Source organism: Vulpes vulpes, chromosome 14 (genome assembly GCF_048418805.1).
Source record: "Vulpes vulpes isolate BD-2025 chromosome 14, VulVul3, whole genome shotgun sequence".
Lineage (NCBI taxonomy): Eukaryota > Metazoa > Chordata > Mammalia > Carnivora > Canidae > Vulpes > Vulpes vulpes.
This window is the reverse complement of record NC_132793.1, coordinates 76,122,121-76,136,159: the sequence shown is the minus strand read 5'-3', so window position 1 is coordinate 76,136,159 and position 14,039 is coordinate 76,122,121. Positions and strand designations below refer to the sequence as shown.

Sequence of the window (14,039 nt, the reverse complement as noted above, 5' to 3'; positions counted from 1 at the left end):
TCTGAAGGAGAAGGAGAAACCAGCGAGGGATGAGCCCCCGACGCCCTGGGCCACCGAGCAGCCGGTGCACAGCCCGTCAGGAGAGGCTGAGGCCTCTACCGAGTCCTTTAATTAGGTCAGAAGAGCAGCTCCCGCTGTGCAAGCCACTCTGGATCCCTGCTCCTGCTCTGTTCCGTGGGACACCTGCGTGGGAACGAACGACTGCTATGCGCTTGTCCTTCTGCAGAGCCTCGGGGCCCTGCGACAGCCTCTCGGGTCGCCACTCAGGAGAGAAGCGATGTGACGCTTTAGGAGAGCAGAGGGCGTCTGGCCATAGCCAGATGGTCCTCGGCAAACCTAGGGCAGGACCGTTGGGTGGGCCAAGTGCTTGTGTTCACAGTCCTCTGTCCATCCGTGCTAAAACAATCCCCCGTCCGCTGCACCGAATCCCCACATCCACGCCAGCACGGCTGGGATGAGGTCTTCACTCTCCTGTCTGAGCAGGGCGAGAGCGTGCCTTGGTCTCCCGGGCCGAGTTCGCCAATTGCCAGGAGCAGTGGAGTAGCCATGCTGCCCGAGGCTGCCTGGCGGGCTTCCCTGGGGACCAAGTAACGGCCTCGGATCGAGAGGACAAAGGAAAGTCTGGAAGTGCATCAGGGGCTTCCACGGTAGCCTGCGCTCTGGCCATGTCCCATGTGTGCAAGGGGAGAGCCCTGCTGGCACAACATCCACATCAAAGGGGAGACAGATCCTCGTTACAGATCTTGTTACCTGGGGGGGGTTCCCGCACACAGCTCCTCAACATGCCATCCGCTGCTATTCCCTGTGATCCCTGCTCCTCCAGAAGTCACTCAAAGAAGACCCGCCCCTGCTGACATTCCAGGTAAAGTCTTCTCTCCGCAGGCCACTACATACATTTCCATCCCGGGACGGCTGACTTCACAGAGCCCAGATGGTTGTGGATAACTGGACAGCCCTCTGACTTCAGGAAATGGTGCTCTGATTATCACGAAGTTCCGCAGAGTAAAGCAAGTAATAAGAGGTAATACTTAGCAAGTAAGAAGAAGAAAGAAGGAGAGGGAGAGGGAGAGAGAGAGAGCGAGAGTCGGACCGCAAGCCCCGGTGCCCTACAGTGCTACTGCAGGCAGAGGGCAGCGCGGGCAGCCGACCAACGGTCGACCCCCACAAAGCCCTCGTACAAGGGTAAAGGCAGTGAGCTGAGCTCAACTGGGTTTGTAACTTCCATCACAGGGTCCTATCTTTGGCAGCTTCCTGCTGTCAGTGAGCAGGGAAGAGGGGCAGGGGAGGCACAGCCACCCAGGGCCGGCTGGCCAGGAGGTGACCGTAAGAGAAACCAAGGGGCAGAGGCACAGTGAGCAGACCCCACGCCGACGTGCGTCACAGGAGACAAGGGTGCCGTCATTACCAGAGCAGCAAAGCCTGTAAAGGAGCCCACGACAGCGTTCTGAAGAACACTAGCTTGCTTCTTCACCTTGGTTCTCTTTTCTACTTTATTATGAAAAATTGGCAAACATGGGTATGAGTTGAAAAGAACAGACTATGAACATTGAGAGTCAACACTGGTACATGGCCTCACACATGCAGTCTTTTTTTTCTGAACCATTTGAAAACAAGTCACAGATGTGACTTGACATTTCAACTCTAAACACCGTGGCATACACCTCCTAAAAATAAAGACATTTTCCTACATAACCACAATAAAATTAACACACCCCAAAAAACTGACAATACTTTCCTTATATCCAAAGCCTAGTCCACACTCAAATTTCCCTATCCTGCCCCATTTTTTATAGTTGTTTTCTTAAAACCATGACTCAGTCAAGGCTCATGCATTGCATTTGGTTTTGTGTCTCGTTTCTTTTAAGTGAGCTCCAGACCCAACACAGGGCTTGAACTCAAGACCCTGAGAACAAGAGTCCTGTGCTTTACTGACCAAGCTACCAGGCGCCCCTTGGGCTGTCTTGTTTCTTTTAGTGAAAAATAATCCTTTCACCCCTAACCCTGTTTGCATTTTTTCCCCTGACACTGACTTCTTTTTTTGAAGATACCAGGCCAGGTGCCTTACAGGTTTGCCTGCTTCCTCATGAGGTCATTTAAAGTTTTTTCTATCCCTTGCTTTATAGAAATGAGGTTAAATCTAAAGGCTAGTTTAGAATCGGCTTAAATATTTTTGGTGAGACTCCTTTGCAGGTGATGCTGTGTTATTCCTGGGAGGAATAATACTGAGTACACCTCAGAATCAGAATAATTGTATACGTATATGGACATATATGTATGTATGTATATATATATATATATATATATATATATATATATAAAGAGAGACAGAAACCTGCCCAGGCCCTCTTGGGCCCTGGAGACCCAGAGTTTTGGTGGGGAGCACATCGAGGGCTGGCTGGGCGGGCTCTGGGGAGCTCCTTGGGCAAGTTGAGAAGCCCTGTCCTGAGAGATGCCATCCTGGAAGCTGGAAAAGTCCTTCACCGAAGGGATTTTACTTCTAAGAACTGTTTGCTGTATTTCTTCGAAATGGAATCACACTTTATATAGAACGCAGGGCAACAGAGCTCCGCGGGCCTGGGACCAAGGTCCCCCCGGCAGGAGGCCCTTGCTCAGGGATTCCCTTGCGCCAGCGGGGCCCAGGCTGGGGTGAGGGCAAGGCTGCTGCAGGCTCGGGTGCCCCCTTCCCATGACTTCAAAGGCCACCCCTTGAAGGCCCTGGGCCCTCTGTCACTCCCCACCTGCTCCCGGCCGCGTGTGCAGGGAGCCTGAGGTGCTGGCAGCGCCACGCTGTGTGGGCTGTGGGCTGCGGGCTCCCGGGCCTTGGCAAACGGACGCCAGGCTCCGCTCTGCCGCTGGCAGCCGCGAGTCTTGGGCAGGCCATTCACCCTCCACCTCGCCCACCTCCGTTTCCTCTCCTGCAAAAATTGGGGTAGCGACCTCTGGCTCCCAAGGCTGCCGCAAGGAGTCCGGGGGCAGCTGCGTAGGCCAATCACGTGCTCAACGTGCCTGAGCTGTTACTAATCGCTGGCATACCGATCACGTGATCATATGGTCAAATAATAAATTTCCTGTTGTGACCCATGTGACTCAAATGATCAATACACTTCCGAGCAGATTGCATGTTGCTCCCACGTCACCGGTGGTTTCTTTGGCAATATGGTCTCCCAGAATCTTCTGGGAGGATAAGAGGATTAGGCAAATAGAATTTATGTGCTTTTTGCCTTCCAAAAGTTGGAAAGACCCTCTAGGAGGCTGCTTCTTGAAGTGTGGCCCCTGGACCATCTCCCACCTCCTAGAGGGAGACGTAGGCCACCTGGTTTAAAAAAAAAAAAACCACCTCTGAATTTCTGGTCCCCACACACTGAATCAAACTTTCTGGAGCTGTTGCCAGAAACTTGGTTTTTAACAAGCCCTCAGGAGATTCTCTGTACAGTGAAGTCTAAGACAGGGTCTGGAGGAAGCGTCACACGCGGTGAGGTGGCCGCACTGGCAGAGACACAGAGAGAAGTGGAGACATAGCGGGGGGAGAAGCAGGCTCCGTGCAGGGAGCCCATGAGGGACTCGATCCCGGGACCCCGGGGTCTGCCCCTGCTATGCCTCTGCCTCTCTCTGTGCCTCTGCCTCTCTCTGTGTGTCTCTCATGAACAAATAAATAAAATCCCAAAACAACCACCCAAAACACCAGCTACCAAAGAGGTTTTGTGCCTCTCCTGTGCCCCGGCCCCCCTCGAGCTGACTGAGGAAATGCAGGTATCCTGACGTGGGGAGAAGAGGCCTACACGCACTGACCCGCGCCCCGTCCTTGCGTCCCCGCTGGCCTCCAGATTCCCGCCGATTCCTTCCCCCTTCTGGCCCCCACCTCCGCCGGCATTCTGCTGGGGAGCACTTGGGGAGCACTCGGCGGTCGGGTCCTCATGGAGTAGAGTAACGAGCTGCGGGCAGCCAGGGGGCCAAGGACGCTGCCCACCAGCCTGCAGGGCACAGGCCAGCCCCCCAAGGAGGCGATGTCAGCGGTGCTACGGGCAAGAACCCCTTTCTGGAGGCTTCCCACAGAGAGCAGTGTGACATGTGTAGGTACAATATGAAACGACTGTTAGCCTCTGCCTTCCACAAAGGCCTGACAGGCACGCCAAGCCCCGTAAGCTGGACATTCACGAATTGACCTCATCGGTACACTTTTAGCTGTTTTTCTGAATTTCTGTGTAAGGTCCGTGCTAGTCTGTGTGTCCCAAGATGGCAGGCTGACGGGGCGTGACTCCAGCTTGCCTCAGTGAACACGCGCAGGGACGGGGCCCTGGACCCTGCCCCTTGTGGGGCCCTGACGTTCATTTGGATCACACACAAAAATCAGCTATTGTGTTCAGTAATCTCTCTTCAGCAACTGGCAAGACGGGGCTCCCGGGTTACTATGGGCAGGAGGTCATTTGCTGTTAACCTCCTTTACTTCCCTGAAGGTCTTGGACTACCTCAGAAAACTGCAAGTTTGGCCATGTAGCCTTATTTCTCTCAACTTCTCCTCCCCTGGAGCTGGGCTGTCCACTCGGAACCTGCTCAGGTGGCCCTGGCCACTCCAAATGCCAGGAAATGTCAAGGAACTTCCCAGGGAGACCCAGCTCATGTGCAGGCATCCTGGTTACGACCCGAGCCCAGCCTGGCTCCCCCTACAAGATGCTTCCCCTCCTTGAGGGGAGACCTCTAAGCGGTCTCTGCTGCCTGCTGGCCCTTCCAGGGCAGCGAGGGCCCACCCTCCGAAAGTAACTGAACGAGCCTTTTGGAGCACCCAGTGAACTCTTGCTCGTCATCAAGTGTGTCCATTAATTCCCTGCTCCTCACACCTCTTTCTTATGCCCACTCTCACTCCTCTTACATGGGATCCATCCGCTTGCCAAGCACCACTTCTAGAGGCGTCATTCTTATACTTCCTCCCTGAGACATCAGCCCCCCGAGGGAGCACGTCTACTTGTCTGGTCCTATTTTCTAAATGATTCATTCCTTATGAGATTTCTGAAGTCCATTTAACTGGTTTCATTTTTTTTTTTTCCTTGTGCAAACCTCATCATCTAAAAATCTTTAGAAAGCATGTCCTTCTTTATGGGTCTTATGCTCTGTCAAACACGAGGGCCTGAAGAATCAATCTCCCAGGAAGACTCTGAAGAGTGACCTGGAGCGCATCCTACAAGCCAGGGGCCGTATGCCTATGCCCTCAATATACTGTGGGATCCTAACGTTTTTGGTTTGTTTCCATGGAATTAGAGCTTGAACTTCAAAGTTCAAGTAAAAGTTAAAAAAAAAAAACTTTTAATGTCACTGTTGTATGTAATTTTAAACTAAAGGTGTTTTTCAAGTTCATAATTAATTCTGTGATACCAAGCAAAATGTAAGTCTTGAAGTGAGCCTCGTTAGTTTTTTCAGGATCAATAAGACAATAGAGTGTTTTAATGGAGAAGAGTAACAAAGGATGGAAACCAAATAACTTAGAAGAACTTATGCATAAAAATCAAGATATATAACTTCCTTCTTCATGGACGCCCAATGAACACGAGAGACTCCAAATGCCCTCTGTCTAAGTGCCTCAACTCTGAGAATAAATAACCCTTAGGGAACAGGCTTCTGGCTTGTCTTAGTGGACAGCTGGGCAGCCTCTCCCAGCACTGGCGAGCACAGACACTCATTCTTACAGCAACTGCAGGCTTTCTAGTCCCTTCCATACACAGGCAGAAAGAATCACTGCTGCTCACAAGATACAATGCCATCAGTCAGGTTCCCTTCCAACAGCTTAAGAAAAACCAAACATGATAAACGGAGAGGATTATGCCATCTGTTATTTCTGAGTCTCTCACACAAACCCAGAAAACCCAAGAATCAACTAGAACAAGAGTCCCATTCTGACTGGAAGCTTCTGCGGAAGCTTTTGGGGAAGACTCTATTATTCTTTCAATTCTATCCTTTGTCTCTCCGTGGATGATGGCCATATTTTTCCACCCTACCCACATCCAGCCTGACCAGGGCGCTGGCTTCAGCCAGTCCATGTTGAGAAGTGACACATGTCACATCCAAGCAGCAGAGTTCCTGAGGGGGAGCCTCCTTCTCCAGCTCCCTTACTTCTCCCATCAGATCAAAGACACCTCGGAGAGAGGCGTCCCCGTCAGCCCGGGGCCCCGAGAGCATGAAGCAGGGGCCCCTGCTCCTTGATAAACACACAGCGTGGGCCCAATGCCAGCGCTGCCGCCGCCAGCGTGGGATCCCAGCGTGGGATCTGCGGGCAGTGCTCCTGCTGGAATCGGCGCACCGGCCGGTCCCGACTCTCCTGGCGTCAGGTTCAATCCCACGTCACCATCCTCCAGCACGCACACGGCAAAGAACCTTCTCTAATTAAACAATAATACAGGAGAAACATTAGCTCCTGGCAGCGACCTCAGGAGGACTCACGGTACAACGCGGTGGTGAGCTGCTCCGATGCAGGTTTTGCTCTCACTACATTTATTTTATGGTTAATACTTGGAAGTACTAAGAAAGAATAAAAATGCCCTTTTGAATAAATGAGGACATTTATAAAGTGACTCAGAGGCCCAGCCTGAAGACTGCTTGGCGCAGCAGGCACCTCTCTGAGGACTCCTACCAAAGAGCCCTGACTCACCTGCAGCTGCCTCAGCTTCCCCTTCCCTGCTTCTACTTCTTCCTCCCGGGGAGCGTGTGCGGCTCCAGCCGCCGTCCGCAGCTGCCAGCTGGGGCCACCGCCAGCAAGCCCGCCCCTTCGCACAGGCCAGCTGGCGCCGCGACCAAGGGAGGCCGGCCGCGCTCGCAGGGCCGCCAGGGCAGGGGCCGCGGGACCCGGGGTGCAGGGCGCCCACAGGCCGGTCTGACCCGGCGTCAGGGCGGCTCCTCCCGAGTAGCCGGAACCTGCAGGGTCGCGGGAGGGTGTCGGCTGACCCAGGGGACAAGAGACCCCGAGGGAGTGGTGGGCGGGCTGCCACCCGAGCCCCCCACCGTGGAGCAGGGGTGCTGGCTGCCCAGGACGCAGGGCAGGGGGCACGCAGAGGGGCCGGAGAGGCTCCAGGTGGCCAGTGAGTCACGGGCAGACGGAGAGCCAGGGCCACACTTGGGATTTTGCAGGTAATCTGAGAATCAGGGTACTCCTTCTAGGAATCCGGTCATTTTGGAGGCAGCACGAGGGTGCAAACTGGTGGCCCCCATCAGGAAGACTTCCAACAACTCCTGAGAATATCTGTCATTTAAATACGAAGTTTGTAAAATATAGGTACTGCCTCTTTTGAACCAAGTCCTTTAAAAAAAAAAAAACAGATATGGTATCATTTCATAAACTCACTAAGAAGTGCCAGACAACAACGTTAATTTGGAAATAGGCACTGTTAAAGAACAGCAAAGAAGGTTCTTTCCTTACACCCCCCCCCCCCCCAGCCCTGAAAATCTCACCCACCTGTGCTACTGACACAAGGAAACGGAGGGTTCAGTTCAAGCAGGCCTCGGTGCGGAGGGCCACCCGCTGCTAAGGAGGCGATGGGTGGGAGCTGGAGGCCACAGACACCTTGTCCGAGAGCCACCGGGACGGGCAGCCGCCGGCCCCAGACGGGGCACCCCCTGCGGGCCGAAAGCCCACCAGCAACTTCCCGGAGGGTGCAGGGCCAGAGCTGCTCACCACTGTGGCAACCTGCACCCAGAACCCCCGAGCGAGCCCATCGCAAAGCCACCCCCGCTCTGGGCGGCCTGCAGAGCTCTCAGCAGAGCCATGTGGTTTCCAATCAGCCACTAAAGGGTATTACCAGCGAACTGGGCTCAAATATGCAGACGACCCACGTCCTTGAAACCAAGAGGATAACTTTGGATTTACCCAGAGACCAAGACGATGCTGGTCATTGCTCACCTTTTTCTTTTCAAACCTTTTATATTCTCACTGAAGTCGTTTTTGCTTGTAACCAATACTGCTAAGCAGTGAGCATCATTTTTAAAAGTCTCTGAATGAGCTAAAGAAAAAAGCCAAAGTCTCCTGTAGGCTACGCTCCTATTTCTAAGAGCCCCACTGAAACGTTCAAACTCGTTTTTTTAATATGTCACTCACGTCGATCCTGGTTTTTTGTATCTGAAGATACAACCTGCAGCCTAACGTCCGAATCTCCCCATCTGTGTGCACAATTCCTGAAGGCCAGGCAGCTCCGAGCAGGAAGTGACGTGGGCCTAAAGCTTTATGCACCGAACACACACGCAGTAAAGAATAAAACGTACAAGGTGGGTGTTCACAAACAAGGCTCTTTATAACTCTATCAAAAATCTCCCCTCTCTAGAGCCTTCCTTCTCTTATATATTTAAGACCCACGAAATACTGTGTGGTCAACGAATGTACACATACACACGTTTACAATGTCAGATACTTTTATTTTTTTTGTTGTTAGAGACTTTTAAAACTCCAAAAAACCAGCAAGCCAGATTTGTACACTGCATCCACACCCAGTTCATTAACCACTGTCCATGTCAGTGATTTCATAGCCAGAGATCAAGCTACCCAGCATTTTTCAACTTTCCCTAATGAGAATGCCAAATTCAAAACCATAAGCAGGCTTAAACATTCTTCACTTATTAACTAGAGGAATTCCCCAGATATTTAGACTTCAAAATGTTTTGAAAACAGATGGGCTTAAGAATAGCTCCCAAAGGGATGCACACTCTTCGAGGAAAAGTATGTTCGCTACACAGCTGCCAGCAGCCTCAGGTACTTGCAGAGGGAGCGCAGTCCCGAAATGCAGGCAACAGCCTTGGCCTACATTACTGAGCTGGCCTAATGACTGAGGAATGTACCAGGCGGAGGAGGCCCCCGGAGCTTTCCTCACTGCAGTCTAGATCGAGTCAGGGCACACTCAGAGTTCAGGATGGTCAGAGCAAACCCTCTCTTTTGGAAGTCTGAACCTCTACGCTTGATGGGATGACCCAGTATTTTCTTTCTGGAAACAGGGATTTAATGTTACAGTTTCTAACAATAGGGAGGCACAGTGACCATAGACAAAGTTCAATTGGATATCTCAGGAAAGAGACTCTGTGTCAGAAGACCAGGCTGCTTAAAAACAAAAGCAAAAGTGCTAGAAAGACTGTAGCAGAAATGGCTTTAGGTTCATTTCTCTAAGAAGAGATGCCACAACCCTCTGTTCCCCCAGGTTCTCCCCTGGAAGGCTGACAGACCAGGTGGGCACAGAGAAGGCCTGTTCTGGTTCACCACACGTCCAGCGCTGGGGACACCAGGTGCCACGGTGGGCGCTGCCGCCGTCCTCCCTGGCACAGGTCGGCCAGAGGGTATGACTCACTGAGACCCCACAAGGCTCAGTAAGAGAAAGCGACTCGGGAGAGAGCCTGGGCAGTCAGCAGAGGGAAAAAAATAGACTGTGTTTGGTTAGGTAATAAAATGGAGCATCCCCGAGAGGCTGACACATATTCCTCTGAAGTCATGAGAACTAACAGACGTTATCACAGCAAACCATTCGTCATAGCCCCGATCACCGCAGGCCTCATGAGAAAACCCTCATGTGGCAGAGAAAGTCCTTTTCTCTGCACCCCAACCGCCAAGCTCTCCCATGAGCAGGGTGGCTAATAATTCCAGGTTCCGGCATAAAATATGGGCTGGACAGTGTCTTGGGGAGCGTCTCTTAGGCCTACACACAGGATGAGGGTGGGATCAACAGCCACTCTCCCAGGACACCTGAGTGGCTCAGTTGGTTAGGCGGCTGCCTTCAGCTCAGGTCACGATCCCAGGGTCCTGGGACGGAGCCCCATAAGGGCTCTCTGCCGCTCCCCCTGCCTCTGTTCTCTCTCTCCCTCTGTTAAATAAATAAATTCTTTTTTTTTTTTTTTTTAAAGAGTCACTCTCTCAGAGTTCCTACAACACCTGCTGCTCTCCCCTTCCTGAACAATGAGATTCCCTAGAGAGGCAGCATCAGGGAATGATTCATCTGGAGCCAGACTGCCTCAGTTCCTGCATCTGTAAAATGGAGCACCAACAGAGCCTACTATATGGGCTTGTTGTGAGGATCAATTACGTGAGAATAAATAACAAGCTCAGAACAGTGCTTGGCACATGGTCAGTGCTCCAGGCACATGGCCGACCCTCCCTGGAATGGATCCAGCCTCCCCACCTCCTGACTTGCACCATAATGGCCACGGTTGGGCTCGTGCCTGAGATCGTTCCTCATTCCTTCTGCCATTTAGATCTTCCTATTCTAAGGTCCCCCTGGCATGCTGTAATTTGCCTCACCTTCAAACATCAGTCTTGTCCATGTAAAAGGCGTCACTGAGCAGGATGGATACAGCGTGGAGCTAGATCTACTTTCAACGCAGTCACCCTGACTGTACCATCAACTAGCTCTGTGTCTTTGGGCAATGAGGTTCACTTCTCTGAAGCAGGAGAAATCAAAGTATCTACCTCACAGGGTGTTACAAGGATGACAAAACCCACGCAGGTAAAGTAAGGTATAGAGTAACGAGCCGCAGCACTCATCAGGTGGTAGGAACCATTACTCTTATCATCTCGGTCAAAATTTATTTTTCTGCTCTCAAAAGGCTGTCTCCACAAGGCCACAAAAATCATCTTCTAGTATCAGTAACTCTCTACAGACTTAAGTCTGTCCAACGGCAAAGTAATGAGTGGGGAAAAAAAAGCACTGACCAGAAGCAAGGAAAACATGGGAGCTGATCTAGGCTTTCGCCTAATGGCAGGTGACCACACAGCTCGCTAGACTATTCTGGCTTCAACAGCCCAGGCACAAAGTGACAGGGACAGGTTCGCAGATCACCACTAGTTCTGGTTTCAAAAGGCAGTCATTTCAAGCACAAGACCACCTCTTACCACCTTCTCCCAGCCCAGGGCTCCCCTGGAGCAGAGGACTCCTCAAGTCCTGCTCTTCTGGAGTAGGAGGCCTGGGGGGGGAATGCAGAGGAGAGACCCTGCAGGAAGGCCAAACGCGGTGGCTTAATGTGGCAGAGGAGGGGCGCGTGGGTGGCTCAGATGGTTAAATGTATGACTCAATTTCAGCTCAGGTCATGATCTCAGTGTTATGAGATCAAGCCTGGGGCAGGCTCCGCCCTCAGCAGGGAGTCTGCTTGGGATTCTCTCTCTCCCCCTGCCTTGACTTGCGCTCCCTTGTGTGTGCGCACGTTCCCCCTCCCCCCTTTCTCTCTCTCTCACACACACACACACAAAGTGGCAGAAGAGAAGGTCACACCTGATGACACTGAGCAGACCAGGGGCTGGGGGACATGCCCTTGGGCAGAGGGCGTGGACTGGACTGGCTCCCTCTTCTCATGGTCTCCTTGTTTTCTGCCTGGGGTGAGAGGACCCAGCTCCGACCTTTCATTTCCAGCTCCAGAGCGTCTGTCATTCTTGGAAACACAGCAGAGCAGTTCCCGCTCCCGTCTTTGGGCTAGCAGCTACAAATGAGGCCCCTGCCTGTCCTTACCTTCAGAGACGATCCTTGTGATCGGAGCCCCCTTACTCAGTTCTGCAAACTCACGGTCATAAAAAGGGTCCTTTGTTTCTTAGATACTTTGCTACCCGTCCTAGACAAGTGAAGCGCTTGGTTATGAAGAATCCATAGCCATTTGCCAGAGGACATGATAGCGTACAAAGTTTTAATTGTTTTTAAAGTATTTATATGTTGGTTTCTTACATATTTTAGGCAGGGTACCCGTGGATTCACAAATGCTCCTTAGTACGAAGTCTCCATACCGGAGACTGGCCAGCAATAGGAGACACTCCTTTTTTTTTTTTTTTTTAATTAACTTTTATTGGTGTTCAATTTACCAACATACAGAAAAACACCCAGTGCTCATCCCGTCAAGTGTCCACCTCAGTGCCCGTCACCCATTCCCCTCCAACACCTGCCCTCCTCCCCTTCCACCACCCCTAGTTCGTTTCCCCGAGTTAGGAGTCTTTATGTTCGGAGACACTCCTTTTTAAGGAGTTTAGTTTCAGGCAGGAGTCAAGAGTCGTATCCCTTTCATTTCAAAGCATAAACCATATGAAACTGTCCTATAAAATTAATGTTTGCTGCTGTTTATTCTCTGTTCTTTGGTGAATTATTGAAGTCAGGCAGTGTAATTCTCTCCACAGTTATAAATGGCCCCAGAAGGCTGATTTGCATCCATCCAGGGGCACTTATATCTGATAAGTACTCTTATTAATGATCTAATAAAATGTCTTGTTTTGTTATGATCAACCAAGTGATTCAAATGATGTTTAAAAATTCAGCACTCCACCCCAACAGCCTGGTGATGAAGCTGCTGAGCTGATATTAATTTAAAGTGATTTTCAATTTTCCTTGGCATTATCAGTGAGATCATGGATGGATTAAAAAAATTTTTTTTTTTCTAGATTTTGGTCCCAGTGCTGTCAAAGGCAATTATTTTACCCAGGTGTAGTAAAATTGATCTGATTAGAAATGATAATCACAGATAGCAAAGGCCAGGGGTAAGAGGTGCTGGTAAGACAAATTATTTGGCGGTCAACTACACACATCCTAAGTTGGCAGGCAGGCTGTAGGCCTGGGCTGTGAAAATAAAGCTATGTCAACACCACCACCACTCAAGAGAAGAACGCGTCCAGTTTCACCCCTCCTAACTTCCTGACCTTCGTCCCAAAGTGCCCTTTAGCAGAGGTGGCCATTCACAGGAGCAAGGCCTAAGTCCTCTGTGTTATGGGTGAGGGCGGCTACGGGTGGGTGCTAATAGGCTGACAAACGAGTTGTGCACACGCACAGAAACACCTCTCACCCCTGCTGAGAAACCTGGGACCCAGATGCCTAACAGGACAGAGGTACTGGGATTTCTGAGGGAGAGGTGAAACTGCACCTATGCTGCAAAAATAGCTCTTCTTTTTCCCAGAGTATCTGGTTTCTTGATTTTTCCTCCCCCTTCTTCGAAAACAAAGCTCATTAAACCTCTGCTAAAACTAATGTGCTTACCAAGGAGTCGCAGGGTGCCGGCCCCCCAACTGGAGAAGTCCTGTTCATATGCATTTACCGACCCTTATCTGTCCCTGGGGTTCGCAACCCAGCGCTTGAGCTCCGAAGAGGCAGGACGAGACAGTTCCCATTAGATACCAGCACCTCGTTCGAGATCAGGCCGTCCGGGGTGGAGGGGACACGCGGACGTCACTGCTGTCCACCGGGATCAAGACACACACAGGACAGCCGCGGGCCACCGAGGGCTGGGACCAGCTGGGGATGGGGGCAGTCCACATGGGGAGAACTACAGTAAGGTTTTATGGGAACACGAGGATGGGGAAGTAAAGCTAAGAGAAACCTGCAGCTGGGGGTGAGGGTGAAGGTGAAGGTGAGGGCTCTCCTGCTTCTGTCGCAAAACCCCAGATGGTGCAGAAGATGCATGGCAGACAAAGGCTGAGGGCTACACGGTGCTGACACTGGAGCAACAGGCCTGGCGCAGAAGCCTCCTGTTTTGGGGGTGGGGTATGTGAGTGGAAATGGTGGCTGAGTGGGAGAATGAGATTTAATCCTGGCATATCTGTGAGCTATTTAATAATGAGGAATTTTAAACAAGAGAATTAAAATTAACCTATGCTCTTTTTTTTTTTAAGATTTTATTTATTTATTCATGAGAGACACAAAGAGAGAGAGGCAGAGACACAGGCAGAGGGAGAAGCAGGCTCCATGCAGGGAGCCCGACATGGGACTCGATCCCGGGTCTCCAGGATCACACCCTGGGCTCAAGGCAGACGTTCAACTGCTGAGCCACCCTTAACCTACGTTCTAACAGCTCCCACATCCCCATTCAGTTTCACTTTTTCACTGACAGGATTATTTGTGAACTTTTCATAATGATTTCAAGGAATAAGGATGAACTCTCAGTGAGTTTAGCTTTCTCATGCAAATTCCATCCAGAAAGAAACTGCTGGAACACATGGGGTTTGGGCAGTTTTGAAAGACAAGCATGCTCTGTTTCCCATCAAGCCCATATGAGGAGGCCAGAGGGGGCGGGATACCTGCAGGCCTGCTTTGCCCTTCTGTGCTTCTGCTCCAGAGCTC

General features: G+C 51.3%; 1 protein-coding gene across 10 annotated transcripts in view; it reads right to left on the bottom strand.

Moving 5' to 3' along the window:
- The window catches only part of LHFPL2 (LHFPL tetraspan subfamily member 2), a 153,743-nt gene that overhangs the window by 25,583 nt on the left and 114,121 nt on the right, over window positions 1–14,039 (bottom strand). The window contains exon 1 of one of the 10 annotated variants that reach the window (XM_072736951.1): window positions 6,638–6,657. The exons of the other annotated variants lie outside the window; for them this stretch is intronic. The gene's annotated coding sequence lies outside the window, so the exon portion shown is untranslated. Of the gene's footprint in view, window positions 1–6,637; window positions 6,658–14,039 lie in introns of those variants that run through there. 10 annotated transcript variants of the gene reach the window in all.